We start from the raw sequence: 14,336 nt of genomic DNA, 5'->3' as shown, positions 1-14,336 counted from the left end.
TCCCTACCGGGCCTTGTTTTAGGAGTACCTTCCAAAAGCTAAACAGTGCACAGTGCATTGATTTGTGGCCTGAATTCAGGCAATAGCTCCAAAATGACTCCGATTAAATGTTATTGGGATCACAGACGAAGGCTCCCAGCCTACAAACATACAGTGGGCCATGCTCCCTGCATTCCATTAATATGTGCTGGGCAGTCTCCAAATCGTTCCCAAGACCGCAAGAGCTGCAAAACCTTGCTTCCCTTAAAATGCCCTGCTCAGGGCCAAGTACTGAAAGTACGGGTAATTTGCCAATTCTTAAAAGGAACAGAAATCTGCATAGTTCTGGGGAAGGGCACAACAACAAATACCCCTGGGGTGCTTTTTAGCTATGTTCTAGCTGTTCTATTAGGCTAAGACAACTGGTTAGAGTAGCCAAGTGTTCATAGTTTTTCCACTAATCCCATTGCTCTATATTGCGGGCTGCTTTCCTAGTCAAAACATGCTGATTTCTTTCAATTGCAGGTTTCCAGCCTCATTAGTAAGATCACCAAGTGCATGTGATGCTAGTGTCACTGATTTGGTCAAAGGAGGTGGTCTGCCCAATATGTTCAGCAGAAGACAGTCAGCGAGCTTACAGGACTTCATGTACAATTGACAGCGCTTTTTGATTAGCAAGGTCCAACTCAAGGAGTATGATTTCTATTGGGACACTACGCCCAAGCCCCAAAATGTTTTGCCAAAACTTTCCCTCCAAGACTTTGAGCCATGTTAATTCATTCATACTGAGAGCCTCCAGGCCAAAGAGCAGTGAGGTGCTAAAACATTTATTATAAAGCGTCAATATGCCTTTAAGGCTAAAGCCAGATGCAGATCATACACATCGGGATGTCATGTTTAGTTTGGAAATAGCCTTATGTTTTCTTACCTCCCACAGCTCTGCGTAATCTGACTTCGTAGTAAATTCCACTCTGAGGTACGTGCAGCTATGCACTCGCTCTCTGACTTTCCCACCAATGGCCAAAGTGGGAATCATCACAGGTTTATGTGAGAAGTGCATTAACTTGGTCTTGTCAAAGTTTAGCCAGAGGTCGTGCTCTAGTGAATATTTTAGCAATACACCATTGCTCTTTTGAGCCCAGAGATGGTATGGTCAAAGATAGCATATGATATGTAATTTGACCAATAAATGTCCCTAATTGCACAAATCTCCTTGGAGGGAATGTCTGAGTTAAACACTCTCAACAATTCCCAGATTTTATGAGAGTACCCATTGTTCACAATTGCTACCAAATATTGCCACTGTGCTGTTCGGCCTGAGGCTAGCCAATCCTTCACCCATCTACGGTATACGTTTTTTGCATTATTTATAGCAAGGGAACAATGATGCTTCCTAATATTAGTTAGTTCCTGTTTAAGGGCTTTTTTTGATTCATTTATGGTCCTATTGAAGCAATATTTTTTGATGTTTGTAAATCAATGATGGATTAATTTTATATACTGCTATAGATATGGTGGAGGCTTTAATGTTTGCTTTAACTCTGTCAGCCGTTAAATCTGCCACAGCAGCAAGCCAAAATTCACACTTCGAAGAATAGTATCTTCCCACATTCTCAATGCTCCTGTCTGTCCAGTGGATTCTCCATCCAGCATGGTTTCTTTCCAATTCCCCAACTGGCCACTGGAGCCGGTAGGTGTTAGTCCCCGCTATATGTAAAGAGAGCATGGCATGGTCGCCGAAGTTAGTGTGAGTAATATCCAGCTGCCTGATAGAAGTAATCGCCGGCATATTACAAAACATGTAGTCCAGCGTAGCTGACTTCCCCTCAACCCTCCAAATAATGTTTTCTGGGATATCACCCCCAACTCTTCCATGAGTCAACCCAGGAGTTACCTTTGCCTTTACCATTGACAGCCAAGTTAGTAACCAACCTATTTTTAACAGTATCAGTTTCATTAATTGCATGAGGGTATTTACATTGTGCATTCAGGTCACCCCCTACATACATTTGTGCAGATTCAGAAAAGTTTTGGATGTCACTGATGACGTCTAAAACCGAGTCTACAATGTCATCAGTAACTGCCAACCCAGGAGGGTCATATACAGTTATAACATTAATATACCCCACCTCACAGTTTCCTCTCACACAGACCACCAAAACGTATGAGTTCTTGCTTTTGATCTGTATTTCTGTGACTCTCAACAAGTCCTCCCTAAGGGCGGCCACAGGAGCCCTTCTTTGCCAGAACTTGAAAGATCTGGAAACCATTGATCAAAAGTTCAGACAGAAGTCACACTTCTTGGCGGAGAAAGATATTGTTCTTTATCAGTAGGTCTATAGACCCCCCAGGCTCAATGAGATGGGAGAAACTTCTAGTGTTCCAAAAGCAAATGGCCATATTTCAATTTACAGCTGGGGGACTGTTACTGCTGTTTGAGACCAGCCAATTCAGTATGCGCAATATGTTTGCTTGCAATGCAGTTCTGTTATTAGAGATAGATTGGTGTTTTGGGATATGTGTCGGTACAACTTCTCCTGTTGGCGACCAAGATGGGTTTGATTTGGCCTCTCAGCCCTGTCGCATCCTATGTGGCACTCGTTGGAGGAACCAATCCCCTACCTCCTTGGTTACTAATATGAATAGATAATCTGCCACTCAAGAATTGCGCCACATATCGTAAGGCTAAAACTTTGAAAATGACCTTGAGCCCTTCTCTTCTACCAGATGTAAAACCTGAACCTAGCAGAACATGGTTGGACCCAAAGACGTCAGGCTTCCGAAAATGTGGTACCTGCACTATGTGTGATTTTGCACATGACATGACGATGGAATTTGTGGACTCAAGAGGGACGAAAATGAAAATCAAAGAAAATATAAATTGTCGCTCAAAATATACAATATATGCAATAATATGTCCATGCAAGATGATCTATATTGGAAGCACGATTAGGGAAACGAGGTTTCGTATAAGAGAACATTTCTCATCCATTGGAAGCCAGGATGCAACATTACCGCTGGCACAACATTGGCAGCTCCAACATCAAATGGAAAACAAAAAAACTCTGAGGTTTATTGGACTGCAGAAGATACGAATGGGGAAAAGAGGTGGAAATATAGAGGAGAAATTAAGACAGATGGAAGCCAGATTGATATGCAAATTTAGATCGATTGAGTTTGGTCTCAATCATGATAATGAGATGGGACATTTCCTCTGATTTGACAATGCTCATACATGTCATGAAATGAAAGGACACTGTTAGGGCATGGTATTTTATTTCTGGTAGAAGGAAACAAATGGATATTGAAATGGATGTTATTCTTCATGGTTTGAAACCTTGATTTTATATGTAAAATGTATAAAAATGATAAACAATTTGATATGCAAAGGTAGTTTGTAATGCCGAGTCCTTTCAATAACATTTATTTGTATCAAGATTAATTGAGAAATAATGTTATGTAAGGGTGGGTAATGGCTAATCACATTCGACACAAACTGAGTCGGAACACCATTTGGATAATAACAAGAATTTAATTTCTAGGGGCTAACAAAAATTTGTTTCAAATATATACTTCCAAATTGGCCTATAATAAAGGGTAGATGTCCGTTCAGAAATATATTCATTTATTTCAATATGTGAATGGGAGATGGGGAATATGACACACCATCATGATACAAACAATGATTAAGTGAATGGATGATATGTGCATTCTTAACCTTTCCAATATGGCCGCTCTGTAAAACGATGTTAGAAAGAGAAGAAGGAGGATTCGCGTAACTTTGGTGATGCTATACATTGCATGGTGGATCCCCGCGGCGGCTCATTTCTGTTCGAGGCCGACGCGAGGAGACGGATTGTTACTAAGCTGCAGGTAAGCCATCAGGGGTGGGTCCCCGAACGAAAGGGAAAAGAGACGATTTTGCACGCCCGCAGTCGGGCGATCCAAATGCTCATATGGGAGTTTATTCAGACCGGGGGCTTTTTGCTAACAGGGAGAATGTGAAACCAAATAAGACAAACCGAAATTGTTGATAAATTAAGGTGTGGAGTGGCGAGGTAGATGTGATGGACTTTTAAGTGGAAGGTTAGAATTTATGGTCATACGAAAGGTTGAGTTTAACCAAAACCTTTGGAGAATTAATAGATTCAATTTCTGTGTGCGAATAACAATTGGATTGGAAATATTTCTTTCTGCATTATTTTCACTATAGGGATTTACCCGGGACTTATGGAATTAACGGGTAAGAAATCTTTACTGTTCTATATATTGCGCTCAAATATGAATTTATTACTGTGTGTCGAATGTAGATTTACTGCAACCCATTAGAGGGAACGATACTGTAGACTGTAACATGATAGAATCACTATAGAAATAATACAAATGAGAATTTGTGTTTAATATTGAAACCCTAAATATAAAATGTGGATTTATGTATGAGGAATTATTTTAAACAATATATTTTTTCTGTTTCTCTGTTTGTTATTTTACTTATTATCCATTATTATTTTTTATCTTTTACTGTTCTTTTATCACTTATATTGTTTTGTTTTTATTATGATTTGGATGCACATTTTGATTTAATTATTTGTATTGCGATGTATTGCATTTGTGAATTATTTATTATTCATTATTTATTTTTCAAAATACATGTGACTTAATATTGCATAACCCCCTTTTTCCTATCTCTTTCTTTTCTTCTTTACCTTTTTTTCTTACCTAAACCTTTTTGAATACAAAAATGTTTTGAACATTACATAATAATTGTGCTAATAGAATATGACATGTACCTAATCAAGCCCTGTTTTGTTTTGAGAAAGGATCTTGAGTAGCCGAAACACGTGTTAACAAGAATTCAAAGGGCAAATAAGGAATAAAAAGAAATGTTCTTTTGAAAATATTGAACTAACAAGTGTGGCGCAATTCTTGAGTGGCAGATTATCTATTCCTGTTATTAGAGATGTTACCAGAGTTGTTGACAGTGGCGATTTTGTCATTAAGAGTTCTAATCTGTAAGCGATATTCAATCAACACTACAGCTAAGTCAATGCCTAGCCTGGGATGCTGAGGAAAACACTTATTGATGTATTTTTATGTCCAGTTCAGTTCTCTGGATGACAACCCTTGTATAACACCCCCCTCTTAGAATCCCCCTGACCCCACTGAGCCATAAAGTAGGTTTGTTTTGCAAATTAAAAGGTTTATTTGAAAATTTAAACTATATATATATATATATATATATATATATATATATATATATATATATATATATATATATATATATATATATATATATATATCACTTCTATAAATAAATTGATGATGGATATTACACTTGTGAATATGAGCAGTAATCAGCAAGAGGTAACTTATGAATAGGAACAGAAGAATAAGGTGGGAAAGAATGCATTATATGGTTCAAGGAAACGCAATGATGAATGAAATGCAGTAAGAAAATAACTTGATATGGCTTCAACAAACGACAATGTAATCACTTTTCCATGACAATTCACTCCCCCCCTATGCAATGTAAGAAATGGAAGGAGAGCACACAGTCTTCAAGAATCCCAACAAATCAAACTTTATAATGCAATACACAGTTCCAGTTCCCCCAGCAAGCTTAGAGAAAACAGGTATGAGTTTTAAACACAGGCAAATTACTTTGAAATGTGGTGGCAATGAAGTGAAAATGTTAAAATTGATTTTAATTCCCTGCGGGAGGTTCAGGGTGAGGGAGAGATACTTTATATTAGTTCAGGCTCACTTTAGCAATGCTCTATGCGTAACTACCAGGTTGCAAACAGATTTTAACAAATGAAAGAATGGAGCTGCTATTTTGACAAGTGGAGAAATTGAGCCAAAATCGCAAATCGCAGTAAATTTCGTGAGTGCGTGAATCGCGTTTGCGGAAGAAGTATAAGAAGTAGGAAGTTGAAAGCCTAGAATCACAGCTTTAAAATGGAAGTTAAATTCCGTTCCTAGCCCAAACGGTTCAAGAGATACTGACGATTTAATAAAGGTAGATTTTCGGATTTAAAGTAAAACTCAAAATGACAGGTGACAGTTGGCAGTGTTAGGATGACAGATGACAGCTCACAGCTTTATAATGACAGATGACAGGATTACTAGGAGGCAGTTCTACTTAGGTTAAAATAGTTTGGATTAGATTATTTTAACTAAGAGATTGGGTTCTGCACAGTACTGGCGGATACTCACTCCTAATTTTGAAATGAATGGGCCTCGTCACGGATCTGGTCAACTGGACTGGATTTCGGTTCTCTCTGCTCGGCGGGTCAATCAGGCACCGGTTCTGCTCACAGCGATCCGGATCTCTGGTTCTGCTCACAGCGGTCTGGGTCAGCTCTATGGATACAGCGGCCTGTGGTTCACTGGATCTCTGGTCTGGTCTCTGGCAATTGTTCTTGGCAAAGAATTCAAACAGCTCGCCCGGCTGTGGAATAGTTTGCAAATGATTTTAAGGATGCTGAGGCCTGCTGAGAAGAGTTCTGAGTTTGTGGGTTTAGGCCCTTGCTTTAAGTTCTGAAGTAAATTTCTGGTCTCTGAAGATTGATGGATGTGAAGTCTGGAGTCTCCCAGCAGAGCGTCCCGCAGAAAATGGAATTGAATGTCTCTACCCGTCCCAGCAGTCTCTTTTTATGTGTTTTGGAAGTGGGTGTGTGCGTGGCATAACTGAGCCTGCCCCTCTCTACTTGTCATTGGCCCTATTCTCCCCTCTCCCATGATTGGGGGAATTGGGTTGTGAGTCAGAGTGATGAGGTCTGTTTATGGGTCAGTGGATCCTCCCCTGGTCAATTTGCCCACAAATCTATATTTGATTCATATACATATTTCCCAGGTACACAGTTGTTTGACATCACGTACACACTTCATATATTACTAAAGATAGTCCCTGTCCCGACTCTGGCGTTTCTAGGAGCTTGCATTCAAAAATGGCAACTTATTTTCGATTTGAGTGGGTTTTGCAATATGGGATTTTCATCAAAAATTATACAAAGGTACATTTCCCTTCCAAATTGGAGTTTGGACTCAAATCGTGAGGGCATTTTTCAAACTAAGACTCTCAAAGTTGTACATTCCTGTCATTTGGTTACAATAAGTTATCACTATTTCTATAAAATATATATGTGTTGCAATTCAATTCCCCGAGTGTTTGGGTCCGCCTCCAGAAGTCTGGGTGGGTCAGTGATCACATGTCTCTCCTTGCTGGCAGAGGGCTGTTGACAGGAAACACTCAAAATTAACATACCCCATTCAACAGAAAGAGCCTTTTGTGTGGGCTCCAGCAGGCTGCCTGGAAGTCTCTCCTCAATCAATCAACAGGGTCATGTGATATCCTGCCTCCTGGTGTGGGAATCTCTGAGGTGTTAAGGTTTCCCAGCCGCTTGGCCTCTGGGAACAGCAGGTGGCTAAGATTTTCAATTAACCAACAAGCTTTGAAGTCCCTGCCCTTCTTGCAACTCCTAAATACAGGTTCCCTGTCAGAGTTTAGACCGCTAGCGCCACCTTGGGGAATTTGTCAGTACTGCATCCATTTTTGGGTTGTCTTGAATTACTGCATTTCAATAGAGTGGTCTTTTGCTTGATAGTATAGGACCCTTGCTTAACATTGTTTTGATGGCATTCTTACAGTAGAGTGGTGATGTGGAACCCCCCACAAGAAGGTTGTATCTTTGGAGTGGTCTCGCGCCAACTGCGCAGTTCTCCTATTCTGGCGTGAATGTGGGCGGCGATAGTTCATTCCCACATCCACCCAGTCTATTAATTTAGTTTGTTCTGGGATAGAATAATGGGCGGCGACAGCTCATCCCCACATCTACCCAGTCTATTGATTCAACATGGGTCAAAACCCTTGACAAATCGAAGGCTGCTGGATCAATTTGGTGATAGTCATCTCCTCAGCCACATCAAACTCATATCCTAGCTCAGAATATCGGACACCGATCACAGTTCAAGTGTGTTTATTGAACAATAAATGCTGAATGCAGGTTGGAAAACACCTAATCCAAACTTAAATCTAAGATGGGAGCAAGCGTTGACCATCAAATTAAATATAAGGCAGTCCTAGTTGCGTTGAGTCAAAATAAAAGGCCTATACTAAGAAACCTATCGCCAAACCTCCAATACAAAAAGGGGTGTGGGATAGTTCTCAAGAAAAGAAATAAGTGTTCTCACATAATATGTCAGGGTGCGGTAGCATGGGCCTCCCTTTCCCTCGTTTTTGTGCACGGGGTTAGATGGGAGTTTGGAGCACAGTACAGTCTCAGGCTCCTCTAGCATGAGACAGCAGTTCAAATGGCAGTTCTCGGGACCGTCAATTGCCAAGACTTGTTTTCTTTGAAAGGGTCCTGCCTTCAAGGACCTGATGTCTTCAAAATAATTAAACAAAAGTTCCTTCACCAAATGAACGTTTTTTTCCAATATTCGCTCATGCTGGGTGATGGCTTCACCCCTGGATCCCCCTCTTCTGAGCACTGACCCTTCTCAATTACTCCTGGGTCTTCCTCTTCCAGGCGTGGACCCTTTTTTTGCTTTCTGCCTCACTCCACCGGGTTCAATCTGGCTTTCTCAAATCTTTTTACTTTAACTTCAATTGTTAGCTACAGTTCACGTAGGGTGATGGCTTCACCCTTGCGTCCCCCTCTTCCTGGCACTGACCCCTCTTCTTCACATTCACTTTACTTTCAAGTATTACGGGATACATGTCCCCTGCTTTCTCTCAATGCAGGATTCACTTTCCTTGCTTTCACATAGTTTATAGATCAAAGTCTTTTGATTGTACAGGGATTTTGCTTCACCCTCAGTATCACCATTTAGACCTACTCTGCTGGCTCTCTGATTGTCCTTCCGGTAGATTCCCTCATATGGGGCTCTACCAGAGTCTCCCGAGGTAGCACCCATGTGGCACTGGTTTCTCTCTGCAACTGGTTTCCCTTTCAATACTTGTTACAGTTCTTTATACCGTTCATTAAACTTCTCCCCTTGACTCACTGGCCAAGATGAACTGCTTGGCTTTTGGCTTTTCTGGAGTCAAGGCCGAAACTGCGGGCATGGGAGCTTCCCTCACTCCTGCTTATCGGCATAGGCTTGCCCCATGTACTGTTGACATCTGCTTCAAGGCACTTGTGCTATTGTTGGTGGTTTTAGGCTCTCCTCCACAAGGGTTCTGCGGGTCTGGGATGAAAAGTGCAAGGTCACTTCTCTCCTCGCCGATTCCTGCCATCTTTCTCCTTCGTTAGAACTGCTGCACCTGATTAGCCGTCTTATTGTTCTGTCTGCTGTGCTCACTTTTCTCGCCTTGCTTGTACTGTGCTCTCTGCCTCCACCTTTTATCCCTGTGGGGAAGGGAAAGGGCTGTCAAGTGTGTGTGATTCTGATTAATTGACTGACCCTTGTATTAGATATGTCAGGTAAACAGCCTGGTGTTAGTCTGTTCTTTAGTGTGTCGTGCAAAGGTGGGGGTCCAAGTTGATTATGACTGCCTTATGATTTAATCACTTTCTTTTCCTTCGTTGTTTGCGAGCCAAATAGAAAGTGGAGGATTTGCTAGGTAGTTCAATCGCCTCCTCCCTCTCTATCATGCTGCCATCAGCATTTTCTGCTATACTAGTTTCCCTCATAGAGGTACGCTGGTGAGACCGATTTTCAGAATTATAGGGGGTCGCTAAGGTGATCAATTCATCAAAGGCTCTATCATCCCGGTAATCTGAGGGGATACGGTTGGTCTAAAGCATAAACTCCCCCAAGATCTTCCCACAGAGCTTCAATAATTCCTTCATGGTGCACAGCAGTACAGATATTTGAGTATTAGCCATACAGTAGTTGTCAGGGTTGCCACTGAAGTCTCATTAGTGCCCCCCTGATCCATAGGACACATATTAGGTGAAGCTGAAATTCATTGTTCCCCTTCCTTCAACTATTGCAACACAACATTAGCCTCTGCTTCCTTTATATGGACTTGTTGCAGAGGTTGTAGGTCGTTAGGTGCAAGGAAATCCTGAGAGAATAGCACAAAACTAACAAAGAATGGTTATTGTCCATAGCCGAGAAAGAAGTGTCAAAGTGAATGGAATTATTAGGTTCACTCGGCAGTTCATCATTAATAAATGGCTAAGTTTGAGACATTATTTTTCTGTTTGTGGTTGTTGGATCTCAAACCCATTTTCCTGGGCATATTCAGAAGCAAGGGATAGGGAAGGTCAAGCTAACTCAAAATGATATAATAGCTGTTGTTCTCTCCCTCCGTCAGTGATGTATAAGGAGAGTTCAGTGTATAACACACTGGTCGGTATGAGGAACCGCTCTTAGGAAAAGATTACTCGGCAAAATACTGAGTTATGCCTATCAGTCCGAGTGAAAATGGGACGGGAAGGACCGAGCATTCCCAGATCAAACGTGTGCTTACTGTTGTGTTATACTGTGCGGTCTCCGCAGGAACTTGATGATAAAATGTACATGCTGTGCTCTACTATGCCTCTCAAACCAGAGGCCTAGAGCGGCGCACTTCTGGAAGTCCGCTGTAAGGGAAGCATCACGCAGCAGAATGCTGACATATGCCTGTTTGGCCAAGTGAAACAATGGAACGGGAAGAGCCAAACACTCCCAGCTCAAACTTGTTCTTACAGTTCTGTTATAATATGGGGTCTCTGCAGAAGGTGGAAGATAGAAAGTACAGGCTGCGCCGCACTATGTCTCTCAATCCAGAGTCCTAGAGAGGCTCACTTCTTGAAAAGCACTCCTGAATATGAGAAAGTAAGTGATTCAAAGACCTACTTACATGTCATTCCATTTTAGATGTCGCCTCCAGCCTCCCATCTGAACTGCATCGGGGGATGATCTATAGGTGGCAACTTTGGTTCAGAAGTCCTCTGTAGAGGTCTCCAGCCTCACCAGCGCTCCAGCGTAGACTGTGGCGACTGCAGTTAACTCACCACAACATTGCTCTGCTCCGCTCGGGCCATGTATTTGTATTGGGATCCTCCTTCCAGTCGGCTGGGCAATCAGGTAGGCAGGCAGCAAAATCAAGGGAAAGAAAAAAAAAACACAGTAAAGACTGCAGCAACTGCAGTAAACTCGCCACAACTCTGCTACGCTCCGCTAGGAGCCACACATTTGTATTGGGCTCCTCCTTTCAGTCAGCTGGGCAATCAGGTAGGCAGGCAGGGAAATGAAGAGAAAGAAAAAAAGCACAGTAACGACTGCAGCGACTGCAGTTAACTCGCCACAACAATAATAAGAGATCTAGTGAGTTTCAGTGGTTGCAGAGACTGACACAACAAGTGCCAGAGCCAGTGGAGTCCTCCTTCAGTGAATGGGCCTTGGCTTGGTAATGTTAGTGAGGGTAATATCACTCATGTTGACTGAATAAACATTACCCAGGAAAATGTTAAAACTGAAATCAAGATCTGGGAAAAAGAGTTTGAGTTTGCCTCATAGAGGGTATGATGTGAGCTAGATGTTGGATGGATGTTTGTTCAAAATAAGAGTCAGAACATTCAAAGGGAGGAGAAAGTGCAGATGGTCTGTCTTGCTAATCATCAGATCAACACCACCATCCCCTCACTATGCTAGTCTAGGAGTCGTAGAAGATCACAGAGTCAGGGTACAGGGCAGTCTGGCAGTGCCAAGTGGGAGAGCTGCATTTTTGATGATGGCCATCTCAGACAGCTTGGGGAGATCTGAGTTGAAGTGGTCAGTGAGAAAGAAGGCTTCATTGGAAAGACCTCTACAGAGCCCAAATTGTCTTGCTGGACATGTGCAGTCCAGCATAAGATTGTGATCACCAAATGGAGAGCTGATGGTAGGCACCGGTTTATTTGTTTAATGGAATCCTGGTGCATCAGTGGCAGGGGACCTCAAATTTGAAAAGGCGCTTTTGCCTTAATTCAAAATAACATATCAGGCAACACCAAATAACATATCAGGCAAAAGGCACATCACTTGTGCATAGGGGCATTATGTATGCCATATCTATGTAGAAGTTACAGATGCATCTTCATAATACCACACACACTATTAGTTATTGGCATAAAGTGCACCGCATCTAATCCATGAAAATATAACTACATGAATGCATAAATACATATGAATGTGCGTAAGCGAATCCCCTCAGAGGGCGTCTCACTTGAGAGAAGAGATGGATCAGCAAATGTGCCCAAGTTGAGCTTCATATTTTGCTCTTGCTTTACGTCTGGAGGGCGTAGATGCGATTTTTATTTGCGGATCGTTTAACAATAAAGATGCTTTCGATGAGCAACAATCAAGGCTTGGAACACCATTCGGAGTTGTTGGACGATATTAAAAAGGGCTCACGGTGTTTACACATTGAATTCCAGAAAGCCTGAAGGCATGGGTGCTCATTGGAACAATTACAAGGAACCTCTGCCAATGCACAAATGCACACTTGAAGCATGCTTTTTTTTTTTTTTTGATAATTACAAGACAAGGAGCCAACGAAGGATAATTGTGCCGCATGCCCTGGGTTTGGCATCAAAGTTGTGTTTATGGCAAATACCTTTGCTTCTGTTTCGCGGTCTTATAATGTCACGATAGTGAGATTGTAGTCATGCATATTATGTGAATTAATCCGTTTTCAATTGTTTGTCTTTTAGTGTGTTAATAGTTAACACTTATAAAACATTGGCCCTCATTACCATACTGGCGCTAAACCATGGCGTTATTAGCACCATGGTTGGTGCCGGTATCGTAACGAGTCCGCCAATGTTCAATAGGGAATTACCACCCCATTCCAAGGTTGCCGGAGCGGTAATTCCCCATTGAACATTGGCCCTTCCCCATTGCCATTTTTGCCCCATAGGGCATAATGGGAATGGCGAAGGCGCTAAGTACGGTATGGCAAATTGCGGTACCGTACTTACCACGAAGGTCCCTTTGCGGGTCCCTACTTTAATGGCTGGTCTAGAACAGCCTTTAAGGTCGGGTCCCGCAAAGGGACCTCGTAATTAGGCGCTAATGGGTTAACAGCACCGCAGCCTTTTACAGCGCCGTTAACCCATTAGTGCCAGGGTCGTAATGAGGCCCATTGTTTTATTGGAATGTGTGTGTGGATGCTAGAAATGCATAGCAAAACAACGCATCTGCATGCCGTAGAGTGAGTGCATTTCTAAAAAATCCATGCGATTCCTGCCGTTCAAAGACATGTATAGTCGCATTTATTTTCTACTAAGATCGGGGCATCGCACAGTAAGGAACTCTTCAAGGGACGCTAAAATAATGCACATAGTGCATGCGTGAGCGCCAGCCACAAAGGATTTCAAAATATGTTTTTTTTTATATGAGCAATCTATTGTATTTCACCAGAGCAAAAAGACATATGCAATTTGCGACTTATTCCGATTCAGATGAAAAAAATGTGAACTTTCAGCGCCATTAATAATGTGTGATTTGCGAATTATTGCTTTCCTGTAATCCCCTTTCTACTTTCCATACGGGACACAATGCACATCGTCTGTAATATGTGCCTGTTTATTTTACCCTCCGGTGGCCTGGACTTTCAATATCTCCCAATTCCCAGAGTTAACGGATGATCCAGCACCGGCGTGTAGAATAAGGGAAACAAACCATATAATTGAGTAACCCGTATTTACAAAAAAAAGGGCCCCAACTTAATCTCTGTCACACAAATTCCCCCATGGAAGACCGTGTGAGGCATGAAGTAAACACTGAGACGTGTTAGATATAATATGATGCACGGGATATTTTAGCTGCATATAAATCTCCCACTAGAATGCGTGTCATGAGGTAATTTGCAGAGTAAACAGGGAATACATTTTAATGTAAGTCGGGCTTGGAATACATGGTTATACAATTTATCGTGGGAGCTTTTGTTACTGAGCTGACTGAAAATGTGAAAGAAAACAAGTCTGCAGCATTTGCTCGTTTACTGTCCGTGTGGCATGACGCAGTTACCTGGGGAAATGCTTGCCCGTGTCTTATGTCAACATTCATTAAGCGAAAGCAGACCAGAAACATCCAATTGCATTTGCTTGCCAAAAAAACACATAATGGACAGTAACTTCCCGATTAACCTCTAACCGGAAACACATCGACTGCTCTCAACTCTTAAAACAAAAGTAATCAATACTTGCATCTTTCACCGGTAATCACATGTTGTGCGAGTGCAGGTTTTTTTTAACTTCTTAGTCTTAATCGCCACATTAATATATGGCTCAGACCCACACTCGTTTTCCGCTCTCGCCTGATTTGCATTCTTCACACATATTTGCCCCCTTCACCTGCGCCATGTTTGTTTCTGTACCCGCATTCTGAACGCAGGCACGTGCTCTGCCATGCAAAACGAGCATTGCTGCAACTGGAGT

This window comes from Ambystoma mexicanum, chromosome 5p, assembly GCF_040938575.1.
Source record: "Ambystoma mexicanum isolate Mex_15411 chromosome 5p, UKY_AmexF1_1, whole genome shotgun sequence".
Classification (NCBI taxonomy): Eukaryota; Metazoa; Chordata; class Amphibia; order Caudata; family Ambystomatidae; genus Ambystoma; species Ambystoma mexicanum.
The sequence above is the reverse complement of the archived record's forward strand: the minus strand, read 5'-3'. Positions refer to the sequence as shown.